The 19,518-nt window shown below is 43.7% G+C and overlaps 1 protein-coding gene and 1 long non-coding RNA gene across 6 annotated transcripts in view; one reads left to right on the top strand and one right to left on the bottom strand.

Moving 5' to 3' along the window:
* Positions 1-2,279, bottom strand: part of LOC132383406 (thyroid hormone receptor-associated protein 3-like) — a 120,919-nt gene extending 118,640 nt beyond the window's left edge. The window contains exon 1 of one of the 4 annotated variants that reach the window (XM_059954317.1): positions 2,171-2,279. The gene's annotated coding sequence lies outside the window, so the exon portion shown is untranslated. The remainder of the gene's footprint in view (positions 1-2,170) is intronic. The other 3 variants (XM_059954313.1, XM_059954315.1, XM_059954314.1) reach the window with 3 other exon arrangements.
* On the top strand, positions 1,698-16,687 carry LOC132383407 (uncharacterized). 2 transcript variants are annotated; one of them, XR_009508674.1, is made up of 6 exons: positions 1,698-1,753; positions 4,820-4,971; positions 8,418-8,632; positions 9,638-9,802; positions 11,284-11,358; positions 14,657-16,687. It is a non-coding gene; the product is annotated as an uncharacterized LOC132383407 (long non-coding RNA). The 2 variants fall into 2 exon arrangements; XR_009508673.1 differs by lacking the exon at positions 8,418-8,632.
* The last annotated feature ends 2,831 nt before the right edge of the window (positions 16,688-19,518 follow it).

The following is a 19,518-nucleotide window of genomic DNA, read 5'->3' as shown; positions in this document are numbered from 1 at the left end:
TAACAGGCAGATACAAATAATCAGCCCATAAAATTACAGCAAGAGGTGTCCGCCAAACTCATGTACATGAACCCCATAAAGGCAGAGTGCCTTTAACCACTCTCCTTTCGAGATCATGTCAATACATCCCATCTCCCAATCTTCTCTCAAATCCTAATAAGAGAGCAAAAATTACAATTCAATGGCCTGAGAAGTGAGAAGATGTTTCTTTTCTCCAACCAGCCCAACACAAATGAACCCCAAAGAGCAGCAACTAAAATTGGATCTGCAATTAATAAAAAATACTGTAAAAATAAGACCAAAATTATGTTACATCCACCGTGTTAGAGGATCACTGTTTCGATAGGCTGTATTCATGTATGGTTGAATAATTAAACTAGAATTTGATAGCAAAAGTTTATTCAGGCAGGCAATAACTCCTTCAACAATAATCACCTTTATCTTTGCATTCACCAGCACATCAAAACCCCTCCAAAAATTAATTGACCAGAATCAGCTAGTGCATGCTAACATCAAAAAGGTAGAAGCAGGGTATTATTCAACACAGAATTCCCCTGACTTCCAAAACCTATTTAACAACTTTAATGTACATCAACAGAGGGACAAGATACTTTTCATTTGATTGGTTTCCATAATAGTCAAAGCTGCATTCATATCAGACAAAGCAAACTGTTTTACATTTACCACCTTAAACACTGATCGACTAACACCCAAGCACATTGATTATTTATCAATTTTCTTGGAGTTACAGGTTTCACTGTTGATTCATTGACCATCCCTCATTCCTAGAGCAGAACAGCTTGCTCAACCATTTCAAAGCACATTTTCAGAGGCAACCACATTGCTGTGAGTCTTGTGTTACATTCAGGGAAACTGGATAATGGTGACAGATTCTGCCCCAAAAGGGCTTTAGTAAATTAGATGGGGTTTTATGACAAGCCAACAGCTTTGTGGTTATCACTAAAATTGAACATTACTTTATTTTAATTTCAGATTATTAATCTGAACTTTAATTTCAGATGCCAATGGTGAGATTTGATTCAAGGTCACTCAATTGCTAGTCCAGGCCACTGTGCTCCTAATCCTGTAACTTCACTGTCGTGCCACTATCTTACCCCAAATTCCCAACCACAATACATCTAGAAAAATGCACAGCAGTAACTCATTAAAACCTCTTCAAAAGAACCTGACAAATAAAACTATTACTATATATAAGCGTTAGGCACATGACTGCCCCATATCCAAAATCAAAAGCAACCCTATTTGTCACCAGGTCAAAAATCTAGCATTCCTCATCTAGAAGCAGTACGTGGTGAACTGCAGTTCAATGTAGCCGCTGGCAAGTATCTTCTCAGAGCAATTAGTGATGGGCAATAATTTCCAATCTTGCCTACAATGCCTTTAGGCCAAGTGTATTTCGCTTTTAAAAGTCTCACCCTGCATTTCATTACATTATAGACGACCTGTACCTCCTCAACTTGTGCCAATTCTCAACCATGTACTTTAAATCCTAGAACAAAAAGTATCAGTTTCTATCGTGAAACCTCCAACTTAATCGTGGTTGAATTGGGCAGGTTTCTAACTGGTGAGGGGCATAGATCTTAACAATTCACACACCACGTAAAAACTACGCTTGCGCATTTTTCACCAGGCGACAGGACGTGTCACTTTTGCCCATGATATACGCAGTAGCACCCACACAAGAGCAGGAACAAACCCCGCTGGGAGATCTGGGGAGGCATCTGGGTTTTAGGTGAGACAGTGGTCAGGAAGTGGCTTGTAGGCCTATCCCCCATGTCAAACTGGACAGGAGGCCGAGGCCGAGGCCACTCTCAGACACCCGAACATTATCAGTGCCTCTCTTTCTCTCTCCCCTGCCGGGCCGAGCACCGACTACAACAGCTCCCCCTGCTTCTCATCTATCCCTCTACTTCATGGGGGGAAGGCCCACGTAGGCCTCGGTATCAGCCGCCGTCGTCCGCCAGCAGTCGCGCGCCGGAGGCGGGTGGTGGAAAGGGATCGCGGCCCTCAGCCTTCGCTGCCCTACCATCGGGCCTCAGCCCGCCCCCGGGAGCCAGGGAGCGCCCGTTTCGACACCCCCGGCGCCTCCGTCAGGTAACGGGCCTACACACATCGGCACACCGAGCCCAGCCAGGCCGAGGTTACCCACCTGCCCACATCCGGCCACTCCGCGTGTCTGTGAGTCGCACCAGCGCTTCAGCCGCGCATAGCCATCCGCCGCGCCGCTCTGCGCCTGCGCCTGCGCCTCCGACGGCCTGCTCCCAGAACCCCCTCCGCACACCGTGGCAAACTACAACTCCCAGAAAGCACAGCGCGGCTGCTGGACGCGTCTGGCCATAAGGAGGAATTTAGGTTTGTTATTTCCGATCTGTATGAACTTTGCTGAGAATTAACACAGGCACACCAAAGATACTTGTCACTCTCTCCACACCCTACTCATGCCTGTGTGGCGAGGCACAGGTCAAACACCATCTATAACTTCACTGATGACGCCACCTTTGGCAAGGTCACAAATGAAGTGAGAGATCGGTTGGTTGAGTGGGTCCGAACGACAACCTTACTCGACCTCAGTAAGACCAAGGTATTGATTGTGGACTTCAGAAGGGCGAAGTCAGGAGAAGGCACATCAGTCCTCATCGAGGGGGCATTAGTGGAAAAGGGGAGCAGTTTCAATTTCCTGGGTGTTCTTAAATAAAGATAGAAGTAAAGGGTATTACAGGAAATATACCAGCATGGATAGAAGATTGGCTGGCTGGCAGGAAGCAAAGAGTGGGAATGAAGGGGGCCTTTTCTGGCTGGCTGCACTAGTGACATTCCACAGGCATTGGGCTTGCATCCACTACTTTTCACATTATATGCTAATGACTGGGGTGACAGAATTGATGACTTTGTAGTCAAGTTCCCAGGAAGTCTGCAAAAGGGATTTGCAGAATGGCCAAAGAATGCAGCACTGGGAAGTGTATGGCTATGCCCGTTGATGGCAGGAATGAAGGTGTAGGCTATTTTTTAACTGGGGAGGGGGGGTGTGTTTCAGAACTTGGAGGTGCAAAGGGTCTTGCGAGTCCTAGAGCAGAATTCATTGAAGGTCAGCTTGTATGTTGAGTCGGTAGTAAGGAAGGCGAGTGTTCATTTCAAAAGGACTAGTGTATAAGAGTAAGAATGTAATGCCAAGGCTTTATAAGGCATTGATTAGACCACATTCAGAGCATTGTGAGCTGTTTTGGGCCTCATAACTAAAGATGATGGACAAAAAAGGGGTCTGTAGAAAACAGTCCTAGATACTCCAACCTACTGAAGTAATTTCTTTCCATTTGCCCCATAAACATCTATTACTATCTTGGAAGGTTTGCTCGAGTTATGTCAGGAGATGGACTGAAGTGAGGCAAAGCAGCACCAACTTCATGGACCCTGTACAGATTACAGAGGAGGAGGTCTTTGCTGTCCTGAGAGCAAATTAGAGTGGATAAATCCTCAGGTCCTGACAAGGTGTTCCCTTGGACCCTATGGGAGGCAAACGCAGAAATTGTCAGGGCCTTAGCAGCGATACTTAAATCATTCTTCGCAACAGGAGAGGGACCGGTGGATTGGAGGATAGCCAATTTTGTTCTACTGTTTCAAAAAGGCTCCAAACATAAACCAGGAAATTTTCACCATCAGTTGTAGGAAAGTTATTTGAAGGTATTCTGAGGGACCGGATATATAAGTAATTAGACAGACATGGACTGATCAAAGATAGTCAGTATGGCTTTGTATGTGGTAGGTTATGTCTAACTAATCTTAGAGAGTTTATTGAGGAAGTTACCAGGGAAGTGGATGAAGGCAAGGCAGTGGATGTTGTCTACACAGACTTAAGCAAGGCACTTGACAAGGTCCCACATGGGAGGTTGGTCAGGAAGGTTTAGTCATTCTAACTCTTTGTCTTCTACTTTTGCCACCAGTGGGCACACTCATGCAGTGCCTTGTCAAAGGCCTTCTGACAATCCAAGTGTACAACACCCACTGACTGTCCTTTGTCTATCCTGCCTACTTCTTCCTCAAAGAATTCCAACTGTTTTATCAGGCAAGGTTTCCCCATGCTGACTTTATCTACGTAACCCGAAATCTCAATCCTCAATAATGGACTCCAATATTTTAACTACTGGTCCAGTTAATTGGCCTAAAGTTTCCCATCTTTTGCCTCCCTGTTAAAGTAGAATCTGAATAAAACTCAGGAGGCCAGCTTCTTATAGTTACTACAGTTTATTACGTACCCTCCTGCAGGCGTTTGAGACCCAGTTGTCAAAGGGAAGGCATGTAAGTACTGCCACCATCCGACAAGTGGGCCCACTCTCTCCAGTTACAGCCGTATATTTATACATGGTAAGTCCCATACGTTATCGTTGCAAGATGTCATTTGAACTGGTACGGCCACCAAGTCTGTTGGTGCAAAACTGAGTTACAGATAAGAGAGTCTGCTAGAATCAAGGCTTAATTACAGATGGATGTGCTGTCCAGTCCTTATCAGTTATTCCCTTTGCTAGGCCCTGACTTAATTACAGATGGATGTTCATTCCTGTCCTTATCAGTGAGTCCTCTTCTACTCAAACGAGGGTACAGGGTACAATGGTATCAAACTCTCAATGTCTCTCTGCAAACCGAGAGAGAACTAGTATAAGCCAATTTTAGCTAACTGCTGAAGACAGAGTTTACTTCAGTTCAAAAATTCCTATTCAGTACCAATTATTCTTTTAGCCAGAGGTTACATAGGTTCAAAATGATTTTTTTATATTCCCAATTCCTCATCCCTTCCTCCTTTAAGATTGGAGTGACTTTTGCGATCTGGAGGCCTGGCATGGTGCATCTGACTTCCCGTTCTATGGCTGGTCTGAGTCCCTGTGCAATCTGGCTCATCTTGAGCCAAGTGGCTGATTCACATTATATCTGGCACCTCCTCTGAAGAACAAGCTGAAGGTTAGGTTTTTGTTTATTTCTTTTTTAATTTCCATTACATTAACAGCAATATGATGTATTATGAGCAGCTTATAACTTTTAAATCATTTTTAAATAATCAATTGTATTTGAATTCCCTAACGTGTGTGATCAGACAATTAGAGGCTGTTGAAGAACAGCTTTTGAAAGTGTGAGCTGCCATCAGACAATCCAGGTACCAGGCTGCAACATGCGCTGTCTCTGGTAGACTGCTCACTCTCATGGGACTGCTACAACAGTGAGATCTTGAAGATGTAGTAAGCTGCACGAATGCAAAGTTTGTAGGCCTGAGGGACTTGTGCATGTTGTGTGCTCGAGGCATGTTGAGTATGATTTTATTTTACTTAGCAATACAAGCTCTTTGAACCAGCAACTCCAATTTGCCCTAACCTAATCACGGGACAATTCACAGTGACTAGTTAACCTACCCTGGCATTGTGGAGCTAACATTTTTTTCTGCTGTTTGGAACATCTAGCTGCAAGTAAGCTGGCTGCTGTGTCTCCTGCATTGCAATGCTGACTGTTAAAGACAGTTGTTGGCCACGAAGAAGGAGGTTCTGAAGCAAATTTTAAATCATTTAATTGACTTTCCTCCAACTTGGGCTGATGTAGACTCAGGTTTATTATTACTGACACTTGTGAAATTTGTTGTTTTGCAGCAGCAGTACAATGCAATACATAAAAAATGTTGTAAGTGACAATAAGAAATATTAAAATAATGAACAGTGCTAAAAGAGAGCAAAATAGTGAGGTAGTGCTTGTGGGTTCATGGAGCATTCAGAAACCTGATGGTGGAGGGGAAGAACGGCAGAGCAGATACAAATAGCCAAATGGCCTAATTCTGCTCATACGTCTTAAGCACTTACAAAGTTCTGCACTGCAGAGGTCAGATGCAGATGCCAAAGAGATTCTGTCCTCTGTGATGGATGTAGTCCAGATGAGTTATTATGAACCACTGCCCAAAGACACGTATGATCCAAGTCGTTTTAACATTGGTTGTGTGAAGTAAGAACGTTTGACAAGCCTGTTAGGGGCAAGAAATTATATGTCGAAACCTCCAGCAACATGTGCAATCAGTTGCGGCAGATCTAACACCAATGCATCCATTAGCAAAGTGCCACTATGCCAAGTCGCTTGCCAGCAGTGGAGCCTTTCGCCCAATGGAGCCCTTTTACAATGGATTTCATTTCACTGTGCATTAGCACACAAAAAATGCTGGAGGCTCCCAATGGGTCAGGCAGCATCTACGCAGCAAAATGTTTGAAGGGTGCTGATGAAGGGGCTTGACCTGATACATCAACTGTTTGGTTTCCTCTGCAGAATCTGCTGGATCCATGGTTTTTCCCATCTTCCCGCCACCTCAACCGGGATAGAGTTCCTCCTCTTCTCACCTACCACCCCCTGAACCTCCGCATTATTCTCCACAACTTCCATTACCTTCAACAGGATCCTATCATCAAACATGTCTTTACCTTCCCCTCCCCCCAACTTTCTGCAAGGTTCGATCTCTCATGATTTCTTTGTCCATTCGCCCCTCCCCACTAATCTGCCCCTCCCCCTTGGCACATATTCCAGCAAGCAACAGAAATGCTACACCTGCCCATTTACCTCCTCCCTCACCTCCAGCCAGGGCCCCAACTAGTCCTTCCAGATGAGGCAACACTTCACCTATCAATCTGTTGGGGTTGTCTATTGTATCCAGTGCTCACAACACGGCCTCCTCTACATTGCCGAGGCCCGACATAAGCTTTGTCGAGCACCTTTGCTCCATACACCAAAAACAGAATTTTCTGGTGGCCAACCATATTAGTTCCTCTCCCCGTCCCGTTCTGCCATGTTGGTCCGTGGTTTTCTCTTTTCCCACAATGAAGCCCTTCACAGGGTGATGAAGGAGCATCTCATCCACTGTCCGGGTAGCCTCCAACATGATGGCATGAATACTGATTTCTTCTTCAGGTAAATTTTCCCTCCCCCCCTCTCCTCTTCTATTCCCACCCTGGCCTCTTTCCTCTTCTCACCTACCTATCACCTCCCCCTGCTGCCTCTCCTTCTTCACTTTCTCCCATGGTCCACTCTCCTCTCCTATCAGATTTCTTCTCCTCCAGACCTATACCTTTCCCACTTACCTGGCTTCACCTATCACCTTCAAGCCAGAGCTCATTCCCCTCCCCCTACCTTTTTACTCTGGCATCTTCCCCCTTCCTTTCCAGTCCTGAAGAAGGGTCTCGGCCAGAAACATCAACTGTTTATTCATCTCCATAGATGCTGCCTGACCTGCAGAGTTCCTCCTGAACTTTGTGTGTGTTACTCGTGATTTGTGTGTGTGTTGATCCAGATTTTCCTGCATCTGCAGTCTCGCTTGTGACTCCGTTTTGCCACGCATATCAGCTTCAGAGCTGCGTATGTGATCTCCCACCTCTAAAGCCTTGTTAGAGGGGAGACCACCCCTTTCATATAGGCTGGAGAGACTGAATAGGTGTGAGATTCACAATGCGGGAATTTTGCTGATCGTAATTGTTGCTAGGATAATGGCAGGAAAATGGTTGAAAGGCCTAGAATTTCAAAAATTCACATTTAATTATCAATGTATATACAATATACAGTATATATTCTGGTCACCGAATTATAGGAAAGATGTCAACAAAGTAAAGAGAGTACAAAGGAGACTTACTAGAATGTTACCTGGGTTTCAGCACCTAAGTTACAGAGAAAGGTTGAACAAGTTAGGTCTTTATTCTTTGGAGCGTGGAAGGTTGAGGGGAGACTTGATAGAGGTATTTAAAATTATGAGGGTGATAGATAGAGTTGATGTGGATAGGCTTTTTCCATTGAGAGTAGGGGAGATTCAAACAAGAGGACATGAGTTGAGAGTTAGGGGGCAAAAGTTTAGGGGTAACACGAGGGGGAATTTTTTTACTCAGAGAGTGATAGCTGTGTGGATTGTGCTTCCAGTAGAAGTGGTAGAGGCAGGTTCGGTATTGTCATTTAAAGTAAAATTGGATAGGTATATGGACAGGAAAGGAATGGGAGGTTATGGGCTGAGTGCAGGTCGGTGGAACTAGGTGAGAGTAAGTGTTCGGCACAGACTAGAAGGGCCGAAATGGCCTGTTTCTGTGCTGTAATTGTTATATGGTTATATATGTCTCTGAGATTTGTCTACTCCAACTAGACACGAAACAAAGAAAACCATGGAAGTCCGTTCAAAGGAAAAGATCAAACCCCACCCGCACAAAAAAAAGGACAGCAGCATGATCACCAAACCAGCCCCAAACCCACCTCCCCCCACCGCACAAAATGCAACAAGAACATTGCCCCCCCCAATCCCCTACCCCTGCACAAAACAAACAATGAGCAAGAACATGCGAAAGCAGAAAATATAAAAACCATAAGACAGAAAACTCTGAAAACATTGTTATATTTCCTGAAAGGGCTGACAAAATGGTGAGTTGATAATGCACAAACAAGAGGAAATCTGCAGATGCTGGAAATCAGAGCAACCCACAAAAATTGCTGGAGGAACCCCATCTTGATGAAGGAACTCACTCCAAAATGTCGACTGTACTGTTTTCCATTGCCTGGCTTGCCGAGTGATGCACCATCAATAACTCACTCTGAGACGTAAGGCGAGATATCGGCTTTTTGTGTGAGTTAATAATGCCATCAATTTTAAAGAAATGCAAGGTAGCGATATTCATTCTCCTGGTAATATTATTACCTTAACTAACATTACTGAAAAGTCATTGTGACCTTTATCTCACTGCCTGTGGGAGCTTCCATTTCTCCAGTAAGTTGGTGTATTTCACCATGCTATGGCAAACACCACATGGAATCATGGAGTAATACAGCAGAGAATAAGTAAATGGTTTATAATTTCTGTGCTGGCATTTTGAAATCTTCTCTTTCACTTCCCTTCTGATTAGAAGATCTTCTTCATTTCTAGTCTGTCCACATAACTGTAGTCCCTCACATCTAGTACCATCTCTAAAGCTCCTCCACGCCCTCGCAAACCTTTGACATTCCTCCTACAGGGCAGCATCCAGAATTGAATGCAATACTCCGCTGAGGCTTAGCCGGTGATTTACAAAGCTTTACAAAGCTTTCTTGCTTCCTTCCTCACCATTCCACACATTTTGTTAATGAATAACACTTCCAAAGATTAATATGTAAACGTCTTCAGGTCTCACTCTTCCTGGGGCTCTTTTATATTTACACTGTGAGGTAAATTGCTGCATATCCTCATATTTTCCACTAAATTCAACAACTCACCGTCATTAATTTGCAGCTGCTACTGTTTACTCATTCTACCAGACTGTGTCTTTCAGAAATCGCTTACAGTCTTCATCACTGGACACAAAGAAGCCTGTTAGCTTCTCTTAAATCTGTTACTGTTAAAGTGGAGATCGGTGGTAACATGTAACCCAACTCCAGATGCCTGCCTTTCCCACATATCCCCAAATAACCTTAGTCAACTAAATTTAAACTCAATTTTAAAATTAACAATAGATTTAGAATCCATAGAGCTCCAAGCTGCTACCATCCTGTGTGTTAACTATTTTCTTTGCATCAGCACTGCTGAAAAGTTCAGTGACTTTATAATTGGCCTGTGTATATGTCACTGTATAGTAACCTGAGAGTCATTTTCTTGCAGGCATTTACAGTAGAACAAAGAAATGCAATAAAATCAATAAAAAGCTACGCACGAAGACTGACAAATAACTAATATGCAAAAGAAGACAAACTGTACGAATACAGAAAAATAATATTGAGAACATGAGAGTGGGTCCATCGGTTGTGGAATCAGTTCAGTGTTGAGGTGAGTGCGGTTATCAAATCAGGAGCGTGATGATTGAAGGGTAATATCTGTCCCTGAACCTGGTGGTGGGGGATCTGAGGCTCCTCCACCTCCTCCTCCTCTGGTAGCAGTGAGAAGAGAGCATGGCCAGGATGGTAAGGGTCCTTGATGATGGATGGAAAAGGGGTCTATGGGACACGGTCCTAGATATGCCAATCTACTGAAGTAATTTCACTCCATTTACCCAATAAGCTTCAATTACTATCTTAGAAGGTTTGTTTAAATTACATCTTTTTGGAAAATATAATCCTAGATTTTTTATAATTTCTCCCTGTAATATTGATTCCATGTGGCATTCTGATAAATCATGGAAATGCTTCGAACGCTTCAAGAAATTTCAACAAATTTCACAACATATGTCAATGATAGTAAACCTGATTCTAAGAACAATAAAATTGATTGGCAGAACAGAGTCGATGGGCTGAATAGCTTAATTCTGCTCCTATGACTTATAGTTTTAACAATATACTTTTACTAAACTGTAGTGGACCTAACCAACCGGAGTATTCCAGCTATTTTATATCGACTACTTTCTAGAGCTGCAGATTAATTTAAATTCCCTTGTAGTACAGTCCTTGAGATGCAAAGGCAGAATTGCAGCAAAAATCTTGATTACTTTTTACAGGCTCATAATATTTTAATGTCCCTGTTTTTAGCTTTCTACCATTTAGGACTTACACCGGTGCATTCTTTTAAGACTTAAAGTGAATGATTTCACATTTGACCATAGTGAAACCTATTAGCTGTGGCTTTGCTGCATCTGTTGATTTTTTATATAACTTACTCCTATCATTTACAGCACTTACCTAAGGGTTATTGGCAACGCAGGATATGCATCATTCTCTTCTATCATTCGTTAAAATTAAATTATGGTGATTAATTAAAGGCAGGAAAATTAATTCTGAGGAACACCACTCATCTAACAACCAATTATCTGTACAATAACCCCACACGCTGTTTGCCTGCCACTCTGTCAATATCCTATCAAGGTTAATAGCTTCCTTTCAACTTCCACTAATAGGTAACTGTGTTGAAAGTATTCTGGATTTCATATAAACTACTTTGGAGAGAGAGAACCTGTGGTATGTTGAATTCCGGGTGAACGAGTGGTCCTGGGGTAACTGCAACTCTGTGTCTTTGCTGTGGCTTTGCTCACGCTTGAGTGCTCAGTGGCGGGTGCTGATGCCTTTTTTTGCTGGTGGGGGAGGGGGATCATTGCTTGTTGCCATTTACGCGTGGGAGGGAGGGGAGTTGGGGGGGGGGACTTTGGCATTCTTACGTTTAGCTGCCGTTCATTCTTTGAGGCACTCCTCTGTTTTCATGGATGTTTGCAAAGAAAAAACATTGCAGGATGTGTATTGTATACATTTCTCGGACATTAAATTGGACCTTTGAGCCTTAGAACCTTTACGTACTGAATGTTCTCTTGTTCCCCAATTTAGGCAACCTTCACAAATTCAATCAAATAACTGAGAACGTGAACCCTTTACAAATCCATGAAGAACACTTCTTTGTAGGTCTGTCTCTAAGTTTTGTGTTAAAAAGCATAAAAATTAAGGTACTGCAAATATAATAATATTAATAACCAATTATTTATTATTTAGAGCACTTTCCATAGTGCAGAATTTAGTACTTTGCAATGCGATGAAGTACATACATAAAAATAAGGACAAAATGATGTTAGTTAGAAGCAAAGTTAAATAAGTACCGTAGGTTTTGTGCTGGTGTTTAAAAGTGTCAACAGAGTCTGTTTCCCTAATGGTTTTGGGTATTGAGTTCCACTGTTCGGGGGCATACTGTAGTTCAACAAAGCTGACCTGCCCATTTATCTTTCGAAGCTGATAGTTTAAGAGACTGGCGGAAGAAAACCTGAGAGTCTGAACAGGATTATAAAAGGAAAGTGAATCTGTGATGCACTTTGTTCCCAGACCATATAACCTAAGAGCAAAAGCATTTGAAACTGCTCAGCAGGTGAAGGGAGAGTGTTAACTCTTCAGATTGTTATGACAGAAGTCCAGGATCATTAACTCTGTTTCTCCCCTCTCAGACACTGCTCAATTTGCTGATGATTTCTGTCTCTAGAGAAATTAACTCAGTGATTGTCTGGGAAATGATGTCCTGATACCCTGTGGTGGGGTCATGGTGTAGGTGGAGACATGAGGAGTGACCATAAAATTGGTGACTGTCTCTGTAAGGTAGAGGCCACTCAGGCAAACCACAAAAACACCACTCTTCGGAAGTTTTGATGGCAGTGTTGGGGCAGATCCTCAGTGTGTGAAGTGTTGCCAGTTCAGACCAGGATTAATTAGAGTGAGGTCAAAAAGTTATCATGGTCATCACTTAGCAATAGAGATGGCGGGAAGTATGCAGATAGGTCCAAGTAGATCAGAAATTCTAAAGGTGAGAAAGGATGTGAAGGAGATAGCAGTGGATGAAGAATTCAACATCATCCCAGGATATGAATCCACTGGGATGGAAATGTTGGAGTTTGCTGTTTGGCACCCTGCTCGTGTCTGATATTTCAGGGTCAGAGTGAAGAAGATGGGGTGGTACAGTAGCATAGTGGTTAGCACAATGTTTTGCAGTAGCAGTGCCCCCGGTTCAATTCCCACTGCTGCCTGTAAGGAGTTTGTATGTTCTCCCTGTGACCGTGTGGGTTTCCTCCAGGTCCTCTGGTTTCCTCCCACAGTCCGAAGACATACCGGTTGGTGGGTTGATTAGTCATTGTGAATTGTCCCATGATTAGGCTATGGTTTGGTCAGGGGTTTCTGGCTGGTATGGATCGGGAGGCTGGAAGGGCCTTTTCCATGCTTTATCTCAATAAGTTAAAAAAAATCATGGGATATTGGGAACATGCCGAATTGTATCACAAAGGGCAGGGATGGGATCAGAGAAAAGTGCAGAGGCAGATGGATCTGCAGGACCAGCTAAAGTTGCATTCCTTCAAACCTAAAAACATTGAAAGGTCTGATGATGAATCATCCAACTAAAATATTAACACTGCTCCCACAGATTTAGATTTAGGTTCATATTGATTTATCACATGTACGTTAAAACATACAGTGAAATCCGTCGTTTGCATTAACATCCAACACAACCTGAGGACAACCAGCAGGTGCCACACACATTCTGGTGCCCAAAACCAAACAGACGAACAAAAAAAAACAATAACAGCAAAACAGGACCCTTTCTTCCTTCACATCACTCACACACACAGACAGTCCTCCATTTTCCAGGACAGACCTCCGGTCTCTAGGCTTCAGCCATTGGGCTTCAGATTTTGGACTTCTGGTCAACCTTCAGGATTGACTCTTCATTGTCGACCCCCAACCTACTGGGCCTCATACATCCTCATGTCTCCTGCTCGCACAGACACCTGATCCCAGAGCCCAAAATCCACTGATGACCTTCATCACCGGCCATGTTGCTGGACTTCAAAAGTCCCACATCCACTTAGCTTGACTTCGAATGTGGAGTGACAGCCTGGACTCCGGAAGTCCTTCATCCCATGTCCTCATCGCTGAACTTTGTACGCTGAGTGGAGGCCTGGAGTCAAAATATCCTTCATTACATGTCTATATCTCTGGACTTCAAATGGGGAGCGTGGAGCAAAGACTTGGACTCCTGTCCGACATCTAACTCTTCCACTTCACTGTCCCTAGCCCCTAATCTGACCCCTAGCTCCCCTCTCTGTCTGCAAAACTATCCCTCCAAACTTAAAAATAAACAACTAAGTCTGAGCCACGATCTCGAGGGAGACTGCAACTCGTCACCTTCTGGACTGGGATATAGATTTCCAATGCTGCCTAACCTACTGAGTATTACCAGTCCTTTTTCTTCTTGTTTTATATTTTGAGCATCTGTTTCACTTTGATTTCCACATCCACTGGCTGCCATCAATTTTGCTCCACTCAACAACCCAGTTCACTCCACTGCCCTGTAATTTCACTAAACTTCTTATCAATGAGATGTCCATTGGCTCTTTTCTATCGCTGAGGTTAGCCTAGAGCTAACATATCCCTTACTGAAAGTAGTCAATCCAAACCAAAAATAACAATTGAAGATGTTTGAAACCTGAGATGAACACAGAAAATGCTGGGAACACTGGACATGTCCGACTGTACCTCTGGAGAAGAGGGTTAATGTCTCAAGTAAAGGTCCTTCATCAGAACCAGTTAAGAGAGAAATTGTCAGTTTGAAGGTGGGGAGATGGGGATAAATTGAAGATGAATAGATTTACTTGATAGGTTAAAGAGGACTGTTAAAAAGAAAGAGAGGAAGAAAACAAGGAAAGATGTAAAAGCTGTGATATGAGAGCAGATAGAGAAAGAGAATATAAATAAAAGAACAAGCTGCGGGAAATACAGCAGATTTAGGTATGTTAGTACAGAGAGAAAAACTGAGGCAGTGTCACAGTTTGATGACCTACATCATGAATGGCCAGTGTTGATTCAACAGAGATGTGGAGGCTAGTGGGGTGGAACCTGAGAACCAGGGGAGGCTCTGTCCTTGATCATTTCAGAAGGAGAGGGCAGAGGCAGAAATGAAGTAAATAAATAACGTGCAGTCAAAGCCACCAGTAAGTATGACAAATGGGAAACCAAGGGTCAGGATGGAGGAAAGTATTTCAGAGATGTCTGAGTGGCATTCCTTCAGATCGAGCTCAGGCAGAGAAACTGGGAGGATGGTATGGAGACAGGGGACTATTGTCAAGATGACTGTGGGCATGCTTGCCATCTGCCTATCGCCTGACATGGAGAAAGAGAGAGCAAAAAAAAATCCAGCTCTTAACCACATCATTTCTGTTTCGCACAGCCCTGCTATCTACAAGGATGAAAGACTCCATCTTGTAAAGAATTGATGGACTGTACATTTTCAATGTGCATCATGGCCTACAACAGACTGACTTGCTTCATTATCGATCTGTCTACTGAACATAATTTTGTCAATTTATAAGTTGGCCAATAATGTATTGTTGGTAACCTCTCGTTGCTCTGTCCTGTCTATCTGAGGCCTCTTTATGTTGATGAATAGCATCTCATCTTCTGATAGCACATATTGTGGCCTTCCAGTAAGATGGTGGCCCACTTGGTCCCAGTGGCCTCTCCAAGTCCAAAAACTGGTGCAAATGTTTATCTTAAATGTTGTTTATTGCGATTACAAGACCCTGTTAGGTACTATAAAATACTGCAAGTCTGGTTCATTGGTGAGACCAACAGCGAAGGAGTTGTGTGGCCTAGGTTGTTGCATGGACCAGACCCTCATGCTGCAGCATCGCCTGTTACAGTTTCCCAGATAGGAGGTGCCACAGGCAGTGTAGGAGGGAACAGAGATGCAGCGGGCACACTGGAATCAGTGCTGGGTTGGGTGCTGGCCCCCAAGGACAGCTGTCCCATTGGTACTGCTCTCCAGTGTTCACTCCCTAGAAGACAAGCTGATTTCCCTTCACCCGTGACTGATCCAGTGTGAGATGAGGAACTGCTATGTACTTGCTTTTGCAGAAACATGGCTCCAGGACGATATCCTGTGCACCAACAAACTTAAGGCAGTGGCACTCAGGGACTTGTGCTATTGTTACGTTATAACTGTGACTATGGTGAGTGTACAGTGTGTGACAATGTAGTGTGTTTTGCACCTTAGCGCAGATGAATTCTTTTAGCTGTATATATAGTTGATCTGTTCAGGGTCACGTGAAGCCATGGGAGCAGGTGGTGGATGGTTGTATGAGCAGCTGGTGCATATCACAAGTCCTGGTTTTGCCGCTGACATCAGGCAGACAATCTCTGAAGACAACAGGTGTCCCCCATTTTTCGAACGTTCGCTTTACAACAACTCACTGGTACGAAAGACCTACATTCGTACCTGATTTTGCTAACCAAAGAGGATTTTCACTTTTACAAAAAAAAGACACCGGCTTTATATTGTGTTTACCCCGAGAAAGACTACAATGACCGTGAAGCCTTGCGCGGGCAGTTGTTTGCGCATGCGTGTACGTGCGTACGCATGTGCGTACATATGCGTGTATGTGCGTAGGCGTGTATGTGCACATGCATGTACGTGCAGATTTTTTTTCTCCAAATCGATTTTGGCTCGCTGTCTTGCCGAGTTTGGTAAGTGAAACTACACTGTACATACAGTATTTCTACATTATATAAGATGTATATTTATCATATCATTCCTGCTTTTACTATATGTTAGTGTTATTTTAGGTTTTGTGTGTTATTTGCTTTGATTTGGTAGGGTATTTTTTGGGTCTGGGAACGCTCAAAAATTTTTCCCATATAAATTAATGGTAATTGCTTCTTCGATTTACGACATTTTGGTTTTCAAACGGTTTCATAGGAACACTGTACCTTCGGATTGCGGGGGAAACCTGTATTGATAATGGCTGGGGTCACCCATCTTGTGAAGACAGTGTCCAGGAAAAGCAATGGCAAACCTCTTCTGTAGAATTTCCCAAGAAGAGAGACCATGATCACACACGTCATACAACACAGCACAATTGATGATGATGGTGTTCTCACCTTATCACAGATGTTCCCTGTGTCCTTTCCATCCCTCTGTAACCTAAACTAGCTTGTTTCCTCACTTTCCCAGTTCTGATAAGGATCTGAAACACTCCTCTGTCCAGAAATGCTAACTGACCTGCTCAGAGTTTCCAGCATTTTCTCCAGTAGGATTGGTGGATATGTTGCTGAGATTTGAGAACACAAGAGCTCTCAGGTATTTTCCACCTGCATGAATGGAAGAAATGTTTCTGACAGGAAATGTTCCACGAGGTCCCGGGAAAAACAATGAACCTCCATGGAAAGACCAAAATGGTATTGTTGTTGACAGTAGTCATGGATGCAGAGATAGCAATGAACAAGTTCTCTGATGAGTACGTTACAAAGCTATTGAACGATCCCTTGAGATTTGTGAAGTTACAAAATTGGCATAGATACTCTATACCAGAAGGAACAATTGGCAAATACATTGTGTCACTGGCCAAAAGGGGCACTTTTAGAACTTCTTAGATCAGACTCTGACAACTCTGGAGGAGTTACAAGCTTCAGTGGCTGAAATGGAAGAGTCTGTGCATACAACAAGTGCTGCCAGGGTGTTTCACTGGTCACAGCTTTATGTGAGAGTGACAAAGAGGAAGTCACTGTTGGAAAAAGAAATTCACATAAAATCTCAGCTAGAGTTTGTCAGAAGGCATGTGGAAGAAGTTTCTATGGTCTGATGAAACCATAATTGAGCTTTTTGGCCATCAGACTGAACACTATGTTTGGTGTAAGCCAAACACCACACAGCATCAAAAACACACCATCCCTACCATGAAGCACAGGGGTGGCTGCATCACGCTGTGGGGATGCTTCACTGCAGCAGGCCCTGGAAAGCTTGTGAAGGTAGAGGGTAAAATGAATGCAGCAAAATACAGGGAAATCTTGGAGGAAAGCTAATGCAGTGTGCAAGAGCTCTGCAACTTGGGAGAAGATTTGTTTTCCAGCAAGACAATGACCCCAAAAATAAAGCCAGTGACACAATGTATTTGCCAATTGTTCCTTCTGGTATAGAGTATCTATGCCAATTTTGTAACTTCACAAATCTCAAGGGATCGTTCAATAGCTTTGTAACGTACTCATCAGAGAACTTGTCCATTGCTATCTCTGCATCCATGGCTTAAAAACAACAGTTAATGTCCTGGAGTGACTTAGTCAGAGTCTACACCTCAACCCAATTGAGAATTTGTGGCTGGGCTTGAAAAATGACTCACAACCCCCTTGCAATCTGACAGAGCATGAGCAATTTTGTAAAGAAGAATGGGGAAAAATTGCAGTGTCCAGGTGTGCAAAGCCGATGGAGACCCATCCACACAGACTCAAGGCTGTAATTGCTGCCAAAAGTGCATCTACTAAATACTGACTTGAAGGGGATGAACACTTATGCAATCAATTATTTTGTGTTTTATATTTGTAATTACTTTAGATCACTTTGTAAAGATCTGTTTTTATCTTGACACAAGAGTTTTTCTGTTGATCAGTGTCAAAAAAGCCAAATTAAATCCACTGTGATTCAATGTTGGAAAACAATAAAACATGATCATTTCCGGGGGGGGGGGGGAGGTGAATGAATACTTTTTATAGGCACTGTATTGCATGGCAGTAGGAGTCCCTAAAGAGATAACCGATGGCAAATCCCCTTTTGCTGTGGAAGATGGCGGCCCAGATCTCGAAGAAACTAAAGTTTGTCGCGGACAGGATCTTCAAGGCTGAGCTTAATGAGTTCCTGACCCGCGAGTTGGCAGAGGACGGCTACAGTGGCGCGGAGGTATGTGTCACCCTAACCCAGTCCGAGATCATCATCATTGCCACCAGGACTCAGAATGTGCTTGGTGAGAAAGGTCGCTGAATCCGTGAGCTGACTGCTGTAGCTCAGAAGAGATTTGATTTCCCTGAAGGAAGTGTTGAGTTCTGAAAAAAGACATTCACCTACTTGCCTTGAATGTAGGAGGCTAAGTTGTAGGACAGTCTCATTCCATCCCTCTGCTGGAATTACTACCCTGTCCAGGGTAGTAATCTCTGGACTGCTGTCTGTGCCACACAACATTGAGGGTAAGAATAGGACGATTTGGCAGGTGATTACGTGGCTGAGGAACTGGTGCTGGGTGCAGGGGTTCAGATTCAGATGATTGGGATCCCTTCTGATCTGTACAAAAGTGATGGGTTACACCTGAACCCAAGAGGGTTCGATATCCTTGTGGGCAGGTTGCTCGAGCCATTAGGGAGGGTTTAAACTAATCTGGCAGTGGGAAGGGAGCCAGAGTGATAGTGCTGAGGATGAGGTAGTTGATTTACAACCAAAGGCAATGTGTAGTGAGACGCCTAGAAAGGAGAGGCTGATGCTGGGGCTAAGTTGCAGTGAACAGGATGAGTTGCAATGTAAAAGGAGGACAAAATCAAAAAGGGTAAATACAGGACTGAATGCACGCAATATACGGAATAATGTAGATGAACTTGTAGCACAACTAGAGATTGGCAGATATGACGTTGTGGGACAAAGAAATGGTGGACAAATTGGATAAGTATTTTAAGTCCTGGGCAAGACGTAAGACTGCATCCAGGCGCAGGGGTCCACAAGGGCTATGAGGATGATGGAGTGCATCTTAACCATCACAGGTACTCCCTGGTGTCCCTTGGGCAAGGACTAGCACCTGTCAGCCTCCCTTACCAGGGTTACGGTGAAGACACTGGCAGCAGGGTGTTGGTTGAGGAACTGGCAGAGGAACTCAGCAGGTCAACAATAATAATGTCAACTGCACAGGCGGAAGAATGCCATAATGGCATCAACGGCTGGGCAATTTGGTCAGTGAGTGACCACTGCACTGTGAGAAGGATGTGAGGGACCACTCACAGAATCCCCTTTCCTCCAAGACAGTCACTTTCACTCTATGACAGGACCAATGAATGACAAAAACCTTTCTGTGGGCAGTGGGACCCGCAGGCTGTATCACGGTAACAATACTACTGGGGAAGAGGCTGACAGCACTTCAGTACCTCTGGTCATAATGATTACTCTGGGGGAAATCCTGTTCCAGGAACCCCAGAATCTGACACAACCAGTGCTGGAATGAAGTCCCTCAGACTTAACAAACATTATACCAATATTGGCACTTGGAATGTTCACACTCTAAG

This window comes from Hypanus sabinus, chromosome 30, assembly GCF_030144855.1.
Source record: "Hypanus sabinus isolate sHypSab1 chromosome 30, sHypSab1.hap1, whole genome shotgun sequence".
NCBI classification, from domain to species: Eukaryota; Metazoa; Chordata; class Chondrichthyes; order Myliobatiformes; family Dasyatidae; genus Hypanus; species Hypanus sabinus.
This window is presented reverse-complemented; position numbering and strand designations above follow the sequence as displayed.